The sequence below is a fragment of the Dasypus novemcinctus genome, chromosome 22, assembly GCF_030445035.2.
Source record: "Dasypus novemcinctus isolate mDasNov1 chromosome 22, mDasNov1.1.hap2, whole genome shotgun sequence".
NCBI lineage: Eukaryota > Metazoa > Chordata > Mammalia > Cingulata > Dasypodidae > Dasypus > Dasypus novemcinctus.
In genome coordinates, this window is record NC_080694.1 from 60,002,083 (window position 1) to 60,020,900 (window position 18,818).

At 38.2% G+C, this 18,818-nt stretch overlaps 1 pseudogene; it reads left to right on the plus strand.

Moving 5' to 3' along the window:
• Positions 1-270: 270 nt before the first annotated feature.
• Positions 271-1,199, plus strand: LOC101426076 (olfactory receptor 2M3-like; annotated as a pseudogene).
• Positions 1,200-18,818: the final 17,619 nt, after the last annotated feature.

Here is an 18,818-nt window from a genome sequence, read left to right on the forward strand (position 1 = left end):
AAATAAAATAAAAAATATCATTCCTGTTTTGAAGGAAGTAAAATGAAGCACATGGAAATAGCTTGGCAAAGGAGATGCAAGTTAGTAGTTGTAGAACTGAGTATGACTGATCCTACTGACTGCAAACACTCTGCACATTCATTACACAGTTCTAGGCATGCTTTGCGTGTTATTCTGAAGACCACAATGCAGAGCCAGCACTGGGAAAGTGACTAATCAGATGCTTACCTTTTATAACTTCTTGTGATTCTAGATAAAGAAATACCCATCATGGAATGGGTGAATCAGACATTTACCCCCGACTTCAGCCTGCTGGGACTGTTTGGTCACATACCCAGTCACATTGTCCTCTTCTCCCTGGTCCTCAGCATCTTCACAGGGGCCGTCTTGGGAAATGCTCTCCTGGTTCTCCTCATCTACCTGGACACACGGCTCCATACACCCATGTACTTCCTCCTCAGCCAGCTCTCCCTCATGGACCTCATGCTCATCTGTACCACTGTCCCCAGAATGGCCTACAGCTACTTGTCTGGCAGGAAGTCCATTTCTATGGCAGGCTGTGAAGCCCAGATATTCTTCTACGTGTCCCTCTTTGGTGCCAAATGCTTCCTCTTGGCCGTCATGGCCTATGACCGCTACGTTGCCATTTGCCACCCTCTTCGATACCCCCACCTCATGAGCCAGAAAATGTGCAGCCTCATGGCTGTGTCCTTGGATCCCTTGACGGGATTGTTGATGTGGCAGCCACTTTGTCCTTCTCCTACTGTGGCTCCCGCGAGATCATCCAGTTCTTCTGTGACGTGCCGGCACTCCTCAGTCTCTCATGCATGGATACATCTACATTTGAAACACTTGCCTTTGTCTGCTGTATAGTGATGCTTTTCTTGCCTTTATTGCTCATCATCGTCTCCTACACTCGTGTGATTGTGGCTGTCATTCGCATGAGCTCAGAGGAGGGCCGGCAGAAGGCTTTCACCACCTGTACCTCGCACCTGACTGTTGTGGGCATGTATTATGGAGCAGCAATGTTCATATACATGCGGCCCACCTCCAGTTGCTCCCCAAGCCAGGACAAGATGGTGTCAGCCTTCTACAGCATTCTCACCCCCATGCTGAACCCCCTCATCTACAGCCTTCACAACAGAGACGTGGCCAGGGCTTTCCTGAAGGTGCTAAGGAAGGGCAAATCTGGAGGATAAATTGGATAAGACTCAAAGGTTTGCTTTTCTCTGCTAACTCCTCTCTCTGGCACATAATTATTTAAAAAATGTGAAATAGCAACAAAGTATAAAATCAGTAAGATATTTATAGGCATCAGAGTTGATAGACTGTACACATCCAGTTAATTAATATTTATGGCATTTTTGTATATTCATTTTGGTTTTGAATGTAAACCAATGTTCATGAAAAGCAAAAATTAGATAAACTGAGTGCTATATAGTGAACTAAAACTTCATAAAAATGCTTTTCCTTAAAAACCTAGAGTCTTATTCATCTTCTTGTACTGTCATATGCAATGGGTTAAATATTACACATGGCTAATTTTGATATTATTTCTTTCAAAACAAACAGTGAAGTCAGGGAAACACAGATATTTTCTCATTAACCAAAAAGCTTGTCCTATAAATGAATGGTGTATGTATTTGATAAGTGAAGAATGTTTTGACTTCCTTGATGCACTGAGCATTTGTATATTTGCACATCGTATTATGGTGGCAGTGTTCCTATTGGTGGATAATGCTAGAGCATCATGCCAGAGTTTGTATTTTTTCCTTTGGTATCATGTAATTCACAAAAAGGGTAAAGAAACCTCAGTGCCTTGCTCCCTATCCAGAAGTAATGGTCATTATCATTTCCATGCCTTGAAGCAGATTGGGAACATTCTTATTTTTCTTATTTTACATATATATAGAAATCCCAGTCAAATGACTATTGAAGTTTCCATGATTAGGAAACTGATGTAATAAAGGTTTGATAATCTCAGTATGACAGAAGGTGTCTATATTTTCCCATGTTTTCCTGGTGAACATCAAACTCAATTGGAAGGCTTCCCTTATATGGAGAAGCAATACAAAGTGGAACATTTTTACACCCTAGAAGATCAAATTTGCATGAAATCGATCAATTCTACCTGACAGTTTGGATTCACATTAGAAGGACTAGGACTAAGTTTATGGAATTTGCATATACTTTTCTAATTTGTTCCTAGCATTGGGGTTGCTATAAGGATATATTGAAAATAGGGCACGGAGTTGGTATAAATTTACTTAAAGTATCACTAGAAAGAGACATGGTCGCCCCATTTACAAGAGAGTGGAGGCTTGAGTTTTGTAGCATAGCCTACATTCAATCATATTTTGGGCCTCTTAAAATACAGGATCATGGAAGTAAACATAAAAGGGCAATGTGAACATTTTAGATACACATGAACACCGCTGAGAATGTGTCCACAGAAACCATGGAAGCCAAGTGCAGCATTAATATTTCCAAAATTACAAGTGAGAAATATTTCACAAGTGTTTCTCTAATTTGTAAGAAAGGGTAGAATTTTCCCCCAAGATACGAAAATCAGTGCCAAAATATAATTCTGAAGAGCAGAATTTTCCTAAATCACTTTGTAAATTCAGAGTGATCAAATGCAATCTTCAAAATATTCTTTTCTTTCCTGTTTCTTCTTTTTTTTTGATGGTGGTTTCTGACATATGCTCTTCTATGATTGAAATCTATTGTATTTTTTGAGGTAATGAAAATGCTCTAATAATGTTTAAAGTGATGAATGTGCAACTCGGTGACTACACCAAATGCACTGATTGTACACTTTAGATAAATTATATGGTTTATGAACAAAAAATTAATATTGTGGGTTTGGGAGGAAATACACCAAATGTAAGGTATGGACTACTTTGAAGATGCTCTCTATAATTTGTTACAAATGTTTACAACTGTGCAAAGTATTTGTGGTGGGTGTTGTATAGGAGCCCTGTAAGAGATTATGTATGTTTGTTTTATAAGTTCACAACTTTTGCTATACACTTTTTATTTATAATTGTTAATGTATAAATGATATACTTCAATAAATTGTTTTTTAAAATGAAAAACACAATTTTAAATGGCAATGTATCAAGTTCTTCAAGATTTTCCATAGGAAAAATATTGTAAAGTTTAATTAATGTTTGTTAAGTTCTGACAGCAGCCTCTAGATTTTGTAGGTGTGAACATAGTGTTATATTCTTAGGCATTCTGAAGCCCATAAGACTATTTGAGAATTTATTTACATTTAAACAAAAGTTTGTGTAAAGGAGCTATGAATGTTGAATAAAATAATGCCAGGCTGCAGGCTCTTAAGAAACCCAGTATTCTGAAAGAGCTATTTGATTCTCTGCTTTGGGAAAGATAAGAAAAGTGAGGGAGGAAGATGGTGGCAGCTCTGCATGCTTTGTATTGCTGGCCCATTCATTTCCTATCTAGTCTCACATCACAGAAACTAACATTATTTGCATGACGCCACATCTGTTACCTATCATAATGGTGTGTGCTGGTCTGAGGGTAGGCTCACTGAGCACACTTCATGAAGAGAAACAACCGAGGGCCTCAGGTGAACGTCATCATGTGCTGCCCCTGACAGGTCAGTGTCAGGACCTGCTGCATCATTGTCCCCAAGGAGACCACTTAAAGGCCTGAAGGTCTTAACTGTAGATCTCATTTGTCCCAGAACATGTGGATACACTGGTAAGTGTGGGCAATTGAGCCCCTAAGGGCTAAGCTGAGGGTCAGCCATGCTCCACTGGGAGCTTCTGTGGATCCAGTGCCCTGGCTGACCAAGACCGAGGTGTTAAATGCATTCAGGTTTACAAGAAAACCTGAAGAATATGGTCCTCCAGAGTAGCTCAATAGGAAGCTTTGCCCCTTCCTCTCCATGCTCAAGCGATGGATCAGTTATAAAGGCAGGAACCGGATTAAAGTTGAGAAGGTGAAGAGCTTTAAGTGTGAAAAGGGAAAAGCCTTGGGAGACCTCCTTTTCAATCTATAGTTAGGGAAGGACAGTTGGCCCTGCCAAGGAACAGCTCCTCCTAGGGATGGTAGGTGGACAGCCAGGCTTAGCTGCAGTTCAGGAAACACTATCTCTTTTTGCTCCCTCTGGTTTGTAGCATTTTATTGTGAGGAGCCCTTCCTTACCATAAGAGTGATTTATGTAGAGGGCTGAGGTTTATGTGTGGACAGGACAGAAAAAGGCAGACAGACTCCACCTCCAACCTTTGTTAATATAAAGGTATTACTATCATGTGGCCTAGCATAGCTCAAGATGGAATGTAATTGAGAGTTGGATATGGGAGGGGTGGAAGGAAATGGGGAAACTAGTGGAAATTATTAATGTATTTACTTGATATTGACTTTGAATTATTTCTCCCAGGACTTTGACCTGAGAAGGGTTATGGTAGGCCCAGCTGTATCCATCTGTGTGGATCTGCACAAACACCTTTATTTCCAGTGGAATTAAATAAATGTGCAAAATTTTATGATTCAAAGGGGCTCATCAGCTAACTGCAAATTATAAAGTAAAGTATTCTGCACTATAAAATGGTAAAGCTGAAAGTATGTTTATACTCCACCTCTTACAGCCCCTGAGTGTAAGTGGGAGAGCCCCCAATCCTCTCTAATATAGTGATATACAGTAGTTAAGGTGATCATTTTTTCTGGCCCAGTAGGGTATTTCTTACAAGTGTGTGCCCTAAGATAAATCATACCACTCTACTGAAGCAGATCACATGGTATGACCTCTAAGGACATCTTTCATAATGAGATTGATAAACTATGTGGTAAGTCTTTGAGGTTTAAACATGTCTGGATGCAAGATACAATCTAAAATTTACTCTGAGTTCTTTGAATCTAATGTTTTCTGACATTTTCTCAGACAGCTGAGCATTGGAAACTTGCATCTCTTTGTTCCAGGCTCAGTAGAGAGGAACTGGTACTTAGAGAAAGTGTTTGGGGGCTTATTAAATGAGCTGTCTAATGGGGGGCTGACAACGTTTAATGAGCACTGCAAAGGTGAAGTCTCGAAGAGCCTAGTTAAGTAGCTATCTAATGGGAAGGGTGTAAAACTTGATGTGGTTCCTTGGGACTCAGGAGTGACTCGCAGTGATCAGCAGACTCAAAAGGACCAGCCTGTCAGGTTACCTTGAGTACATCCCTCTGAGAAATAAGTCTGAGAGTGGTAAATACACCTCCCTCAAAATTATGCTGTAAGCTAAGGAACATTTAGTCCATGTTAACTACTAAAATTAGTGGAGAATATGCTAGAACTTTGTGACCTAAATGTTTTCTCCTAAAGCCTAAACTCACTGCATGTTAAAATCCAGTCACTGAGAATTTATATCTTTGAATTAAAAACAAAATTATAATTGGAAATATGTTTGGGTTTGAGATTATTAATGTTTTTTAAATTATTTTTTGCAATCTACTTCAAATTTTGTTCAGTGATCACATGTATTCATTTTATAATTAAGAAAAATATAATAAAAAGGCACTCTTTGTAATGAGAATTCTTTATTTATCCTGCCTTAATCTGGTTATATTAAAAGTCCTTAATTGTGTTCCTGTTATAATGTCTCCATTGTCATACAATAGATCTGATTTTGTGCTTTAAATATTTCCTCTTAGGAGCTTGATTAAATCACTCCACGAGACTGTTACCTATGGAGACAGCATACATTCCATTTATAGTTGTTTTATTTCCTTGGGCATAAAAGAAGTTCAATGCATTGATGTAAAAAACTAAACAGAATGGATAAAATAAAATATTTCAATGCTAATTGGCAAAAAAAAAACACTCTATAGTGAAACCAGTACATCTGACATGGAAAATATTCTACTAATCAGCCTCTTAGTTAGGATGTGACAGATCTTTAGATCTTTTATTCTATTGACAGATTTTATATTAGACCCCGATATATTCATTGAGCCACACTAGGATCTCTATCTTTTTAAAGGCCACCAAGTAACCAACTTTATATCATTCTATTTACCAATTAAACTGTCTCATGGAGCTTCATTTAGGCAATGGGTTATTTTTATTCCTAATATTCATTATTTTTTTAAAATTCATTTTTTTATTATTGTGAAATATTTGTGTATATAGGATATAATAGCAGTGGCATCCAGATAGCCAACATAAAATTTACTGTATCTTAACCTCATGGTTTTGTTTAATTCCCTTTTTTTAAGGAAAAAATCCAGATATTGATGTTCTCTGATATTGATTTTCTACAATCATATTCACTTCTTAGCTCCCTGGCCATCAGTAATTGAAGGGTTGAATTTGCTGTTAATCATCCCAAGGAATGCTCATTTCTCATAAAATCCTGAAATTGCAGTTCAACCACTACAATGTTTAATTCACTAGTGAAAATGTGTTTGGCTAGCTCTGTCTTTGTTTCCTTTGCATTTAACTTTAGCACTCATAAATCCCTGAATGTTATTTGATTTTAGTATAATTTTATTCCTTGTGTCAAATGATGAAAGAAGTCTTGCACATATCCTACACAATATCTTCAAGAAAATAAAAGGACCACTTCCTGATACATTTTATAAGACCAATATGGCAGTTTGACATTATTTATGAATTCCAAAAAGATTATATTTATAAACTGGTATGTTCCTCTGGGTGTGATACCCTTAATTGTATTAGATTCAGCTAAGATACCTTTGATTAAATTATGTTAAGATTAGGGCTTTAATTCAACCACCTGAGTAGGGTATGACTCAATTTAAGTCCCTACCCCCCTTGGTGGGCTATGTAAATGGAAACTCACTCAGGAAGACACAGAGAAGATAATACAGTAGAGGAGAGAATTTGGTCATTTCAGTCCTGCCATATGACAGAAAGAAGGCTCAAATGGCCAAAGTCCTGGAAAAAGACACGAGCCATATGCCAGCCTATAGCTGAGATCAGAAGAAGCTGGGCCCACAGAGCCTTAAGAGGAAGAAGGAAGGAAAGACCAGGCAGAGATTGCCTGCCATCTTGCTTCAACACATGGCAACAGACTTTGGTGAAGAAGTAACCTTGAGTTGAACTCTTTAGGGCCTTGTAACTGTAAGCTTCTACCCCTAATAAATACCCTTTTAAAGGCTCATATTTCTGATACTTTGCATCAGCACCCCTTTTGGCTGACTAATACAACCAATAACCCTTATAACAGAACCAGAGAAACTGTACAAAAAAGAGAAAATTACAAACCATTATCCTGCATGAACATAGATGCAAACATTCTCAACAATTAGGAAATAAAATCCCACAATATATAAAAAGAATCATACATCAACCAATGGGGTTTCAGAAATTTAAGGACAGGTTCAATATTTGAAGATAGGTCAATCAATGTAATCTACCACATAAAGTGAATAAAGAAAAAACAAACCACAGAATTCTACCAAATGATGCAGAAAAAATATGTGACAGCATTCAACACCACTCATGCTATAACAACTCTCAGGAAACTAGAAATAAAAATAGACTTCCTCAACTGGATCAAGAGCACCTACAAAAAATCCAACAGACAACATCATATTTAGTGTTGAAAGACTGCTTTCCCCTTCAGATCAGAAGCAAGGGTTTGGAACTATTTGCACTTTTGAAAGATGTTCAAGTATAACAACATTGGTAAAATTATAATAAAGAAGAGAAAAAGCAATTGATAAAAGTGAAAATAAATGGTGTTTAAGGAGGAGGCAGGGCAAGATGGCATCTGAGTGAGTACACCTTATAATCTCTCCTGCAAAGAAGCGGCTGAGTAGGGTTGGAGTCCTGCAGGACTGGGCTGTTTCTGGTGTTTGCAGGGCAGGAGGTGTCTGGATGTTGATTTACTGGGACGGTGACAGAGGAGATTCTTGTAAGAGCTAGAATTTTGGGTCTCTTTCATGGAGGTTGGGGCTGCACGTGGGACGCTTCCTCCTGGGCTGGTGGCCCAATGGCGGCGATTCCTGGAGGCTTTGCTGTGTTGGGGAGTTCCCAAGCCCTGAGCAGGCTGCTTCGGGGGCTTGCAGGGCGGGAGGTGTCTGGAAGTTGATTTGGTGAGACAGTGACGGAGGAGATTCTTGCGAGGGGTGGAATTTTGGGTTTCTGACACTGAGATCAGAGCTTCTGGCTAGAGCCCCTCCCCCTAGGGCTGGCGGCCCATCTGTGGTGGTCCCTGAACTGTTTGTAGGGCAGTGGCACCCCCAGCAGGCTGTTTCAGGGGCTTGCAGGGCGTGAGGTATCTAGAAGTCGATTTGGTGAGACAGTGATGGAGGAGATTCTTGCGAGGGGTGGAATTTTGGGTTTCTAACATGGAGATCAGAACTTCTGGCTGGATCCCCTCCCCCTAGGGCAGGTGGCCCATCTGCAGTGGTCCCTGAATTGTTTGTAGTACAGCCGTGCTCCCCAGCAGGCCGTTTTGGGGTCTTGCAGGGTGGGAGGTGTCTGGAAGTTGATTTGGTGAGACAGTGACAGAAGAGATTCTTGTGAGAGGTGGAATTTTGGGTTTCTGACACAGAGATCAGAGTTTGCGGGTATGACCCCTCCCCCTAGGGCTGGCGCCCAGCTGTAGGGATCCCTGAAGGCTGTGTTGCACTGCGCTGCTCCCAGGCTCCCTGTTAATCGGATGCGTGGGTCCCAGGTCTGTATCCCCTAAACCCTGGTGGCCCACACCCCAGAGACTCACACCTCTTGAGTCTGCAATATCACAGACTTCCCATCCCTGAATCCACCATGCCCTGAGGTCCATCTGAGGTCTTTGATTATCTTACCCCTCAGCGTTTGTGTTTTTTTTTTTTCTCTCTTTTTTCTTTTTTGTTATTGTCTTGGTTGCTAATATTGCACTATCTCCTGGTCTTTTCTCCCATTTTCTCCCCCAAGGTCCTTATTCATTTATTTAGTTTTTTTTTCTTCTTTTCTTTTTCTTGCTTGTCTCCCTCCCTTTTCTTTGCCCACCCTCTTTTTTCCTTCTCTTTTTCTTCTTATTTTATTTTATTTTATTTATATAATAGGTGTTGCAGGGAGTGCTTCACATTTGCTGTGTTTCATCATCTTCCATTTCCTCGTTTCTGTGTGAATTTGATCTTGGTCACTGACAGTATCCCCTTTCCCCCACATCTTGCTATCCTCCATTATCTACTGTCTCTCTTACATTCCACCTCCCTTTCTTTGGCCCCCAAATTGTGTAACATTTAATTTCTAATGCCTTTGTTCTGTTTTCTCTCTTTTATCCACTCTTGATACTATTGTCTTTCTTTTCTCTTTCCCTCTCTCATGAAAACACTGGCTTTTTAATTCATACTATATTCCTCCCCATATTCAGTTGACTATCTCATTATAGGTACTCTACTTACTGCTATAACACTACACAACTTACATGAGTCTAATATCCATTCTCCCAGATCTCACATTGTTGCTCTGTTAACATTTATTACCAATACTGCTTTATACATTTTCTTTTCTTACACATTTTCCTTTCTCTGGCCCTAATATTTTCCTTCAAAGTGAACTTAGCCAGCAACAAGAAATTAGAGTAAGAAGAACAAAGTGACAAAGAGAAGACATAACACTTACACAAGAAGAACAACTAATTAATCCCCAAGACTAGACAAAGAAGCTAAGGAACTGATTAAACCCATCAAGATAAAATGATGAACAGACAGCAATAAAAAACTACAAACCAAACCAATAATCAGGAAAACATGGAGGGATCCAATGAACAAACTAAAAACCAGGAAGGGGAGCAGAACATCGGACAAGTAATTAAAGATCTCAAAACATATTTTAGAGACCAACTTAATGAAGTAAAGGAAGAGATTAACAATATGAAGAAAACACTTGGGGAGGAAATTGCAGACATACACAAAATGATAACAGATATGATGGGAATGAACACTACAGTTCAAGAAATCAAAAATACACTCTCAGCAAAGAGCAGCAGATTAGAAGAGGAAGAACAGAGAATTAGTGATGTGGAAGACAGTACATGTGAAAGCAAACAGATAGTAGAATTGATTGATAAAAAATAGATAAAATCCAGCTAGGACTTAGGGACCTGAATGACAATGCAAAATGCACAAATATACGTATTATAGGCATCCCAGAAGGAGAAGAGAAGGGAAAGGGGACAGAAGGGGTGTTGCAGGAAATAATGGCTGAAAACTTCCCAAATCTACTGAGAGAGATGGATGTACATGTCCAGGAAGCACAACACACCCCAAACATTATAAACCCCAACAGGCCCACCCCAAGACATATACTTGTCAAATTATGCAATGCTCAAGACAAAGAGAAAATTCTAAAAGCAGCAAGAGAAAAGAAAACCATCACATGCAAGGGAGGCTCCATAAGATTAAGTACTGATTTCTCATCTGAAACCATGGAGGCAAGAAGGCAGTGGTATGATATAGTCAAGGTACTAAAAGAAAAAAATTTCCAACCAAGAATACTCTACCCAGCTAAACTAGCATTCAAAAATAATGGAGAGTTCAAAATATTCACATATAAACAGAAACTGAAAGAATATATCAACAAGAAACCTCCCCTTCAAGAAATACTAAAGGGAGTTCTGCAGGAAGAAAGGAAAAAACAGGAAAGGCAGAGTTGGAGGAGAGTGTAAGAGCAACAAAAAAGAAAAAAGAGAAGAAACAAACAAAATATGACAAACTCAAGTCCAATCAAAATATGGCTAACATAAATAATTCCTTGAATGTAGTAACACTGAATGTCAATGGATTAAACTCACCTATCAAAAGATTCAGACTGAGACATTGGATAAGGAAATATGACCCATCTATATGCTGTCTACAAGAAACACATCTTAGACCCAGGGATTCATGGAGGTTGAAAGTGAATGGTTGGAAAACAATCTTACAAGCAAACAATAACCAAAAAAAGGCAGGAGTAGCTATATTAATATCAGACAAAATAGACTTTAAATGCGAAACAATTGTGAGAGACAAAGAAGGATACTACATATTAGTGAAAGGGACAATCTCTCAAGAAGAATGAACAAACATTAATATTTATGCTCCTAACAAGGTCACCTCCAAATACATGAGGCAAACGCTGGAAAAACTAAGTGAAAGAATAGATGCCTCTACAATTATAGTGGGAGATTTTAATAAACCACTATCAACTTTGGACAGAACATCCCAAAAGAGAATTACTAAAGAAACAAAATATTTGAACAGTATATTAGAGGAGCTGGATCTAATAGACAAATACAGATCATTACACCTGAATACAGCAATATATACATTTTTCTCAAGTGCTCATGGATCATTCTCCAAGATAGCCCATATGCTAGGCCACAAAGAAAGGCTTAATGAATTCAGAAAGATCGAACTCATACCAAATAATATCTCTGACCACAGTGAAGTGAAGCTGGAAATCTGCAAGGGCCAGAGGCCCAGATTTCACACCAAGATATGGAAATTAAACAGCACACTCTTAGAAAAACAGTGGGTCAAAGAGAAAATCTCAACAGAAATTAATTACTACCTTGAAACTAATGAAAATGATAACACAACATATCAAAACTTATGGGATGCAGCAAAAGCAGTACCGAGAGGGAAATTTATAGCCATAAATTCATACGTCAAAAAAGAAGAAAGAGCAAAAATTGAAGAACTAACTGCATGTTTGGAGGAATTAGTAAAAAAAACAACAAAGTAACCCCACAGGAAGAAGAAAGAAAGAAATAACAAAGATAAGAGCAGAACTAAATGAAATAGAAAATAAGAAAGCTCTTGAAAAGATAAACGAGACCAAGAGCTGGTTCTTTGAGAAGATCAATAAAATTGACAAGCCCTAGCGAGACTAACAAAGAAAAAAAGAGAGAAGATGCAAATACACAAAATAAGAAATGAGAAAGGAGATATCACCACTGACCCCACAGAAATAAAGACTATCTTAAGAGGATACTTTGAACAATTATATTCCAACAAAAATGACAATTCAGAGGAAATGGACAAATTCCTAGAAACACATAAGCAGCCTATATTGACAAAAGAAGAAATTGATGATCTCAACAAACCAGTCACAAGTAAAGAGATAGAATCAGTCATTAAACACCTTCCAACTAAGAAGAGCCCAGGGCCAGATGGCTTCACAGGTGAATTCTACAAAACATTCTGGAAAGAACTAACACCAATCCTGCTGAAACTCTTCCAAAAAATCGAAACAGAAGGAACATTACCTAACTCATTCTATGATGCCAACATTACCCTATTACCAAAGCCAAACACAGACACCACATGAAAGGAAAATTACAGACCAATTCTCTAATGAACCTAGACGCAAAAATCCTCAACAAAATACTTGCTAACTGTATTCAACAATATATTAAATGAATTATACACGATGACCAAGTGGGATTCATTCTGGGTTTGCAAGGATGGTTCAACATAAGAAAATCTATCAATGTAATACACCATATAAACAGATTGAAGGAAAAAAATCATGTGATTATATCTATAGATGCAGAAAAAGCATTTGACAAAATTCAGCACTTTTTCTTGATAAAAACTCTGCAAAATATTGGAATACAAGGAAATTTTCTGAACATGATAAAGAGTATGTATGAAAAACTGACAGCCAACATCATTTACAATGGTGAAATCCTAAAATCTTCCCCTCTAAGATCAGGAACAATACAAGGATGCCCACTATCATCTCTTCTACTTAACATTGTCTTAGAAGTACTTGCTTGAGCACTGAGGCAAGAACCAGATGTAAAAGGCATTCAAATTGGAAAGGAAGAAGTCAAAATTTTATTATTTGCTGATGACATGATCCTATACATAGAAAATCTTGAGGGATCTACAACAAAGCTTCTAGAACTCATAATTGAGTTTAGTAAAGTCACAGGTTATAAGATCAATGCGCAAAAATCAGTAGCATTTCTGTACACCAATAATGAGCAAGCTCAGGAGGAAATCAAGAAACAAATACCATTTACAATAGTCAATAAAAAATCAAATACCTAGGAATAAATTTAACTAAAGATGTAAAAAACTTATACACAGAGAACTACACAACACTGTTCAAGGATATCAAAGAAGATGTAAATAAATGGAAGAATATTCCCTGTTCATGGATAGGAAGACTAAATATTAATAAGATGTCTATCCTACCAAAACTGATCTACACATTCAATGCAATCCCAATAAAAATCAACACAGCCTTCTTTAAGGAACTAGAAAAACTAACGATGAAATTTATTTGGAATGGAATGAAGCCTTGAATAGCCAAAGACATATTGAAAAAGAAAAATGAAATTGGAGGAATCACACTACCTGACTTGAAAACATACTACAAAGCTACAGTAGTGAAAACAGCATGGTATTGGCACGAGGATAGACACAAAGACCAATGGAACCGAATTGAGAGTTCTGATATAGATCCTCATATATATATTCATATAATATTTCATAAAGCTACCAAACCCTCTCAACTAGGAGAGAATGGTCTATTCAACAAATGGAGCTGAAGAACTGGATATCCATATGTAAAATAATGAAAGAGGATTACCATCTCACACCTTATACAAAAATCAACTCAAGGTGGATCAAATACCTAAATTTAAGAGACAAGGTCATAAAGACTTTGGAAAACAGTGTAGGGAAGCATATACAAGAACTTGTAATAGGAAATGGCTTCATGAACTTCACACCAAAAGTATGAGCAGCAAAAGAACAAGTAGATAAATGGGACCTCCTCAAAATTAAAGCCTTCTGCACCTCAAAGGAGTTTGTCAAGAAAGTGAAAAGAGAGCCTTCAGAATGGGAGAAAATATTTGGTAAATATATATCTGATAGGAGACTTATAACCTGTATATATAAAGAACTCCTATATATTGAAAATAAAAGGACAAACAACCCATTTAAACAATGGGAAAAAGATTTAAACAGATACTTCTCCAAAGATGAAATACAAATGGCTAAAAACACAGGAGAAAATGCTCCAAATCTCTAGGTATCAGGGAAATGCAATTCAAAACTACAATGAGATGCCATCTTACTCCCATAAGATTGGCAGCTATGAAAAAAACAGAATACAAGTGCTGGAGAGGATATGGAGGAATGGGAACACTCATCCACTGCTGGCGGGAATGGAGAAGGATCAAGCCATTCTGGAGGACAGTTTGGCAGTTTCTCAAAAAACTAGCTATAGATTTGCCATATGACCCAGCAATTCCACTGCTGGGTATATTTCCAGTAGAACTGAAAACAAGGACACAAACCGATATATGCACACCAATGTTCTTAGCAGCATTGTTCACTATTGCCAAAAGTTGGAATCAACCCAAATGCCCATCAAGAGATGAATGGATAAATAAAATGTGGTATATACATACAATGGAATACTACTCGGCTGTAAGAACAAATACAGTACAAACACACGTGATAACATGGATGAATCTTGAGAACCTTATGTTGAGTGAAGCAACCCAGGCATTGAAGGACAAATACTACATGACCTCAATGATATGAAATAAGTAAACCAAGCTGCCTCAGAGAGCTAGAGACTGGATGATAGGCTTAAAGGAAAATGGGAGGGGCGTAGAGGAGGGATGTAAGCTGACACCTACATGGGTGAAATATATGATAAGCTGAAGGTAAGTATTTGTACAAGGAAGGGATAAAATGGGGGCATAGGGTTACCTTTGGGTGGGACTTTGCGGGCTTGATGGGGGCTAGGGATGGGAGGATGGGTAATATTCCCAAGAAATTGTAGGGAGAGTGGGGGAACATATGAACATAGGAGATTGTCAGGTATTTGGTTGAGAGTATAATGCTGAGAAAACTTTTTCAAAATTATAATAAGGAAGGTTACCTGTTTAAGATGCTTAAAGGGGATAATCTGATGCAGGACAGGCTCCTGGGGAATACGTGAAGGCTCTTTTGCCATGGTGGGTTATATCATTGGATAGAGACCCATATAATGAGAGTAAAGGTATACCCACATCCTGGGGAGGACTGATGTTCTCAAATAGAGGGAATTGTATCTCTCAAGAGAAATGGTGGCTCCCAGTGCATTGGGGCAGTTGAGCATGTCAAGCCCTTAACGTTATTGCAAGTATCTCTGAACATGGCCCTTCAAACAATGAAGATTGACTGTCACTGTGGGCCCTAAGGGGATGGGGAAGGAGTTATTGAATAGATGGAACCAATGTAACTGTGTGGGCAATAGAAGTGTTCCACAAGAGTACACAAGGATTGATATAAGACATGTAAAATTACACCAAAAATATATAGGGACTGATAGACTAAAATGTAAATCATAATGTAAAACATAAGATAACTAAAAATTTAGAAAATTGTATAGTCTAAAAGATAAACCACAATGTAAACACAAATGTTACATTGTTTGAAAGCTATTGTCTCAATATCTGTACATCAGTTTCATTAAATATCGTATGAATATGTAAAAATATTCTTGTGGAAGAGAAAAGGTTTTATGTTGGATATGTGGGAGTACTGTATATTGTATATATGAACTACTGTGATCTAAAACTTTTGTGAAGATAAGCTTAATAATTAGAAAAAAGAAATTAAAATGATAGGACGTACACACTGATGAAAAGATGGAAGTAGTTGCCTTGCCAATTTGCATACAGGGCAACACTTATTGCAGTGATGAAATGCAAAACATCAAAAACAAAGCTTTTGCATTTTTAAAATTTTGATACCCCAATTTATTTTTACCTTAATTTTTCTAAATTAATATGTATTTTATATCTAATCTTTAAACTCATCACTATATTCCATTTTACTATTCATGGAACCTGGCAATATATTGGGCTTCACTTTTGAAGAAATTTTGAATCACAGAGAGGTTCAACAATGGCAGGGGAGGAATACTGGTGTGGGATGTTATTGACAGGGGACACATGGTTGGCAGGGAGTTCTACAGGGCATATATCCAGGGTACTTAAAAATGTTTGGATATTTTCATAGTGGATACAATTAAAAACAACAACTGAGGGAGTGCTGAGTTCCTAGCCAGGATAGCTCTATCACAGTCCCTAAAGGAACAACAACAATCCTCCAAGTGCAACAGCAAAGACCAAAAAAGAGTGAAGGTCCAACAATGAGCCCTTGATATTAATGACTATGCTTGTGAGCCTGTGCACCTGAAATAAGAACATGGCCTAGAGCTGCAGTGTGCCTAAGAGTTACCTCCTGAGAGCCTCCGTGTTGCTCAAATGTGGCCAGTCTCGAAGCCAAACTCAGCATGTAAATGTGTTACTTTCCACCCAGCATGGGACATGACTCTAGGGGATGAGCCTCCCTGGCATCAAGGGATTACTACCAAGTAACAGCTGATGCTGTAACTAGAAAATGACCTTGAATAAAAGGGTCAATTCAGACCAGCAGAATATCTCAATCTACATATAATACCAGGAGTTAAAAATGCTTTTTTGGCCTGAATTAAAAGGGGGAAATGGAAAGGTCAAATGAGTTTATATGGCTATGAGTCTCCTAAAAGAGCCAGGAGGTTATCAGAGGGGTTGCCCTTATGCACACCTCCGCAAAGTCCCAGAGACAGATAAAGTAGATACAACCCCGGGTATTGGTTCTTCTGAGGGCAACAGAGACCCACAGGTTCTATGGTCATGGCAGATGGAGTTCAGTGCCATGTCAGTTTGCCCTGCTTTGGAGTTTGTGTTTCTGTGTGACGGAGCTGGACTCAGATGTGATCTTTGTTCACAAGCCTCTCCTTTCACTTTTACCAGAACTGTAGTTGGTGCTGGGGTTTAGTGTATATCCAGGGGACCTGAATCTCTGGACTGTCTATGTGATAACCAGGCCCTGAACCTCAACAGACTTGAAACTCCTACACTCTGGTTTATTGGACTTACCCCAGCCAGCTAAAATGGAGGTGAATAAGGTCAACCACCACACCAGGGAGCCAAGAGTGCCTACAATTGAAAGCAGGAGAATTGCATCCATCCTCCATGTGGAATCTAAGCCCCCTCTCAATATAGATGTGGAATGGACATAACCATTCCAGGGTCCACAGGATGGAGGAATAGAGTATGGATTAGAGTGGGCTTACTGATATTCTATTCATGAACTATTGTGATTAGTAATTGAAGAAAAGTTGGCATTGGTGTGGAGAAAGTGGCCATGGTGGCTGCTGGTAGTAGGGAATGGGAGGAAGAGATGAGATGTGGGGGCATTTTCAGGACTTGGAATTGTTCTGGGTGGTGCTGCAGGGACAGTAACCGGCCATTGTATGTCCTCCCATGGCACACCGGGTGGAATGTGGGAGAGTGTGGGCTATGGTGTGGACCACTGACCATGAGGTGCAGCGGTGCTCAGAGATGCAGTCACCAAATGCAATGATTGTCTCATGATGGTGGAGGAGATTGTTGTTATGGGGAGCTGAGTGGGGCGAAGGGGTGGGGGGTATATGGGGACCTCATTTTTCTGAATGTAATATTAAAAAAATAGATAAAGATAAAAAAAAGAAGAAAAAAAGAGGAGACTATGAACAAGTATAAGCCAACAAACTAGACAACATAGATGAAATGGACAAAATCTTGGAATACATGAAGAACTCACACTGACCCTGGAAGAAATAGGAGACCTTAACAAACTAATCACGAGAGATTGAAACAGTCATCAAAAACCTCCCCAAAAATGAAAATTCCAGGACCAGATGGCTTCACAAGTGGATTCTTCCAATCATTCCATGATGATCTATTACCAATCTTTCTCAAGATCTTCCAAAATTTGAACAGGAAAGAACACTAACAAACTCATTCTATGAAGAAAACATACCCTAATACGAAAGCCAGATGAAGACATTAAGAAAAAAAAAAAATTACAGACCAATCTCATATTGATGCAAAAATCCTCGACAAAATACTTGCAAACCAAAACCAAAAGAACATTAAAAGAATTACACACCACTGTCAAGTGAGTTTTATCCCAGCTATGCAAGGATTGTTCAACACAAGAAAATCAATTAATGATATTAACCATATTAATAAATTGAAGAAAAATCACATGATCATCCCAATTAATGGCGAAAAGGTTTTTGACATAATGCAGCATCCTTTGATGATAAAAAACACTCCTAAAATAGGAATAGAAGGAAGCTTTCTTTGCATGGGAATGTGCATAATTTTATAACCCACAGCTAACACTGTGCTCAATGGTGAAAGACTGAAAGCTTTCCCACTGAGATTGAGATCAAGACAAGGATGCTCACTGTCACCACTGTTAAAAAATATTGTGGTAGAAGTTCTAGCTAGAGCTAGATAGATTGGGCTACATAAAAAATAAAAGGCACCCAAATAGGAAAGGAAGACATAAAAGTTTTGCTATTTGTTGATCCTATACCTATAAAATCCTGAAAAATACACAACAAAGCTACTAGAACTAATAGACTAATTCATCAGCATGGTTGGATACAAGGTTAATACACAAAAGTCAGTAGCATTTCTGTACATTACTAATGAACAATCTGAGGAGGAAGTCAGAAAATATTGCCTTTATAATGGTGACTAAAATAATCAAATATTTAGGTATAAACTTAACCAAGGACTTGATCTATATTCAGAAAACTACAAAACATTGCTAAAAGTAAATAAAGTCCTAAATAATTGGAAGGACATTCCACGTTTATGGTTTGGAAGACTAAATATCATTAAGATGTCAATTCTCCCCAAACTGATTTACAGATTCCATGCAATTCCAAGAAAAATCCCAATGGCTTTTTTTTTGTGTGTGTAGAAATGGAAAAGCTAATATAATTATGAAATTTACTTGGAAGGATAAGCGACCCTGAA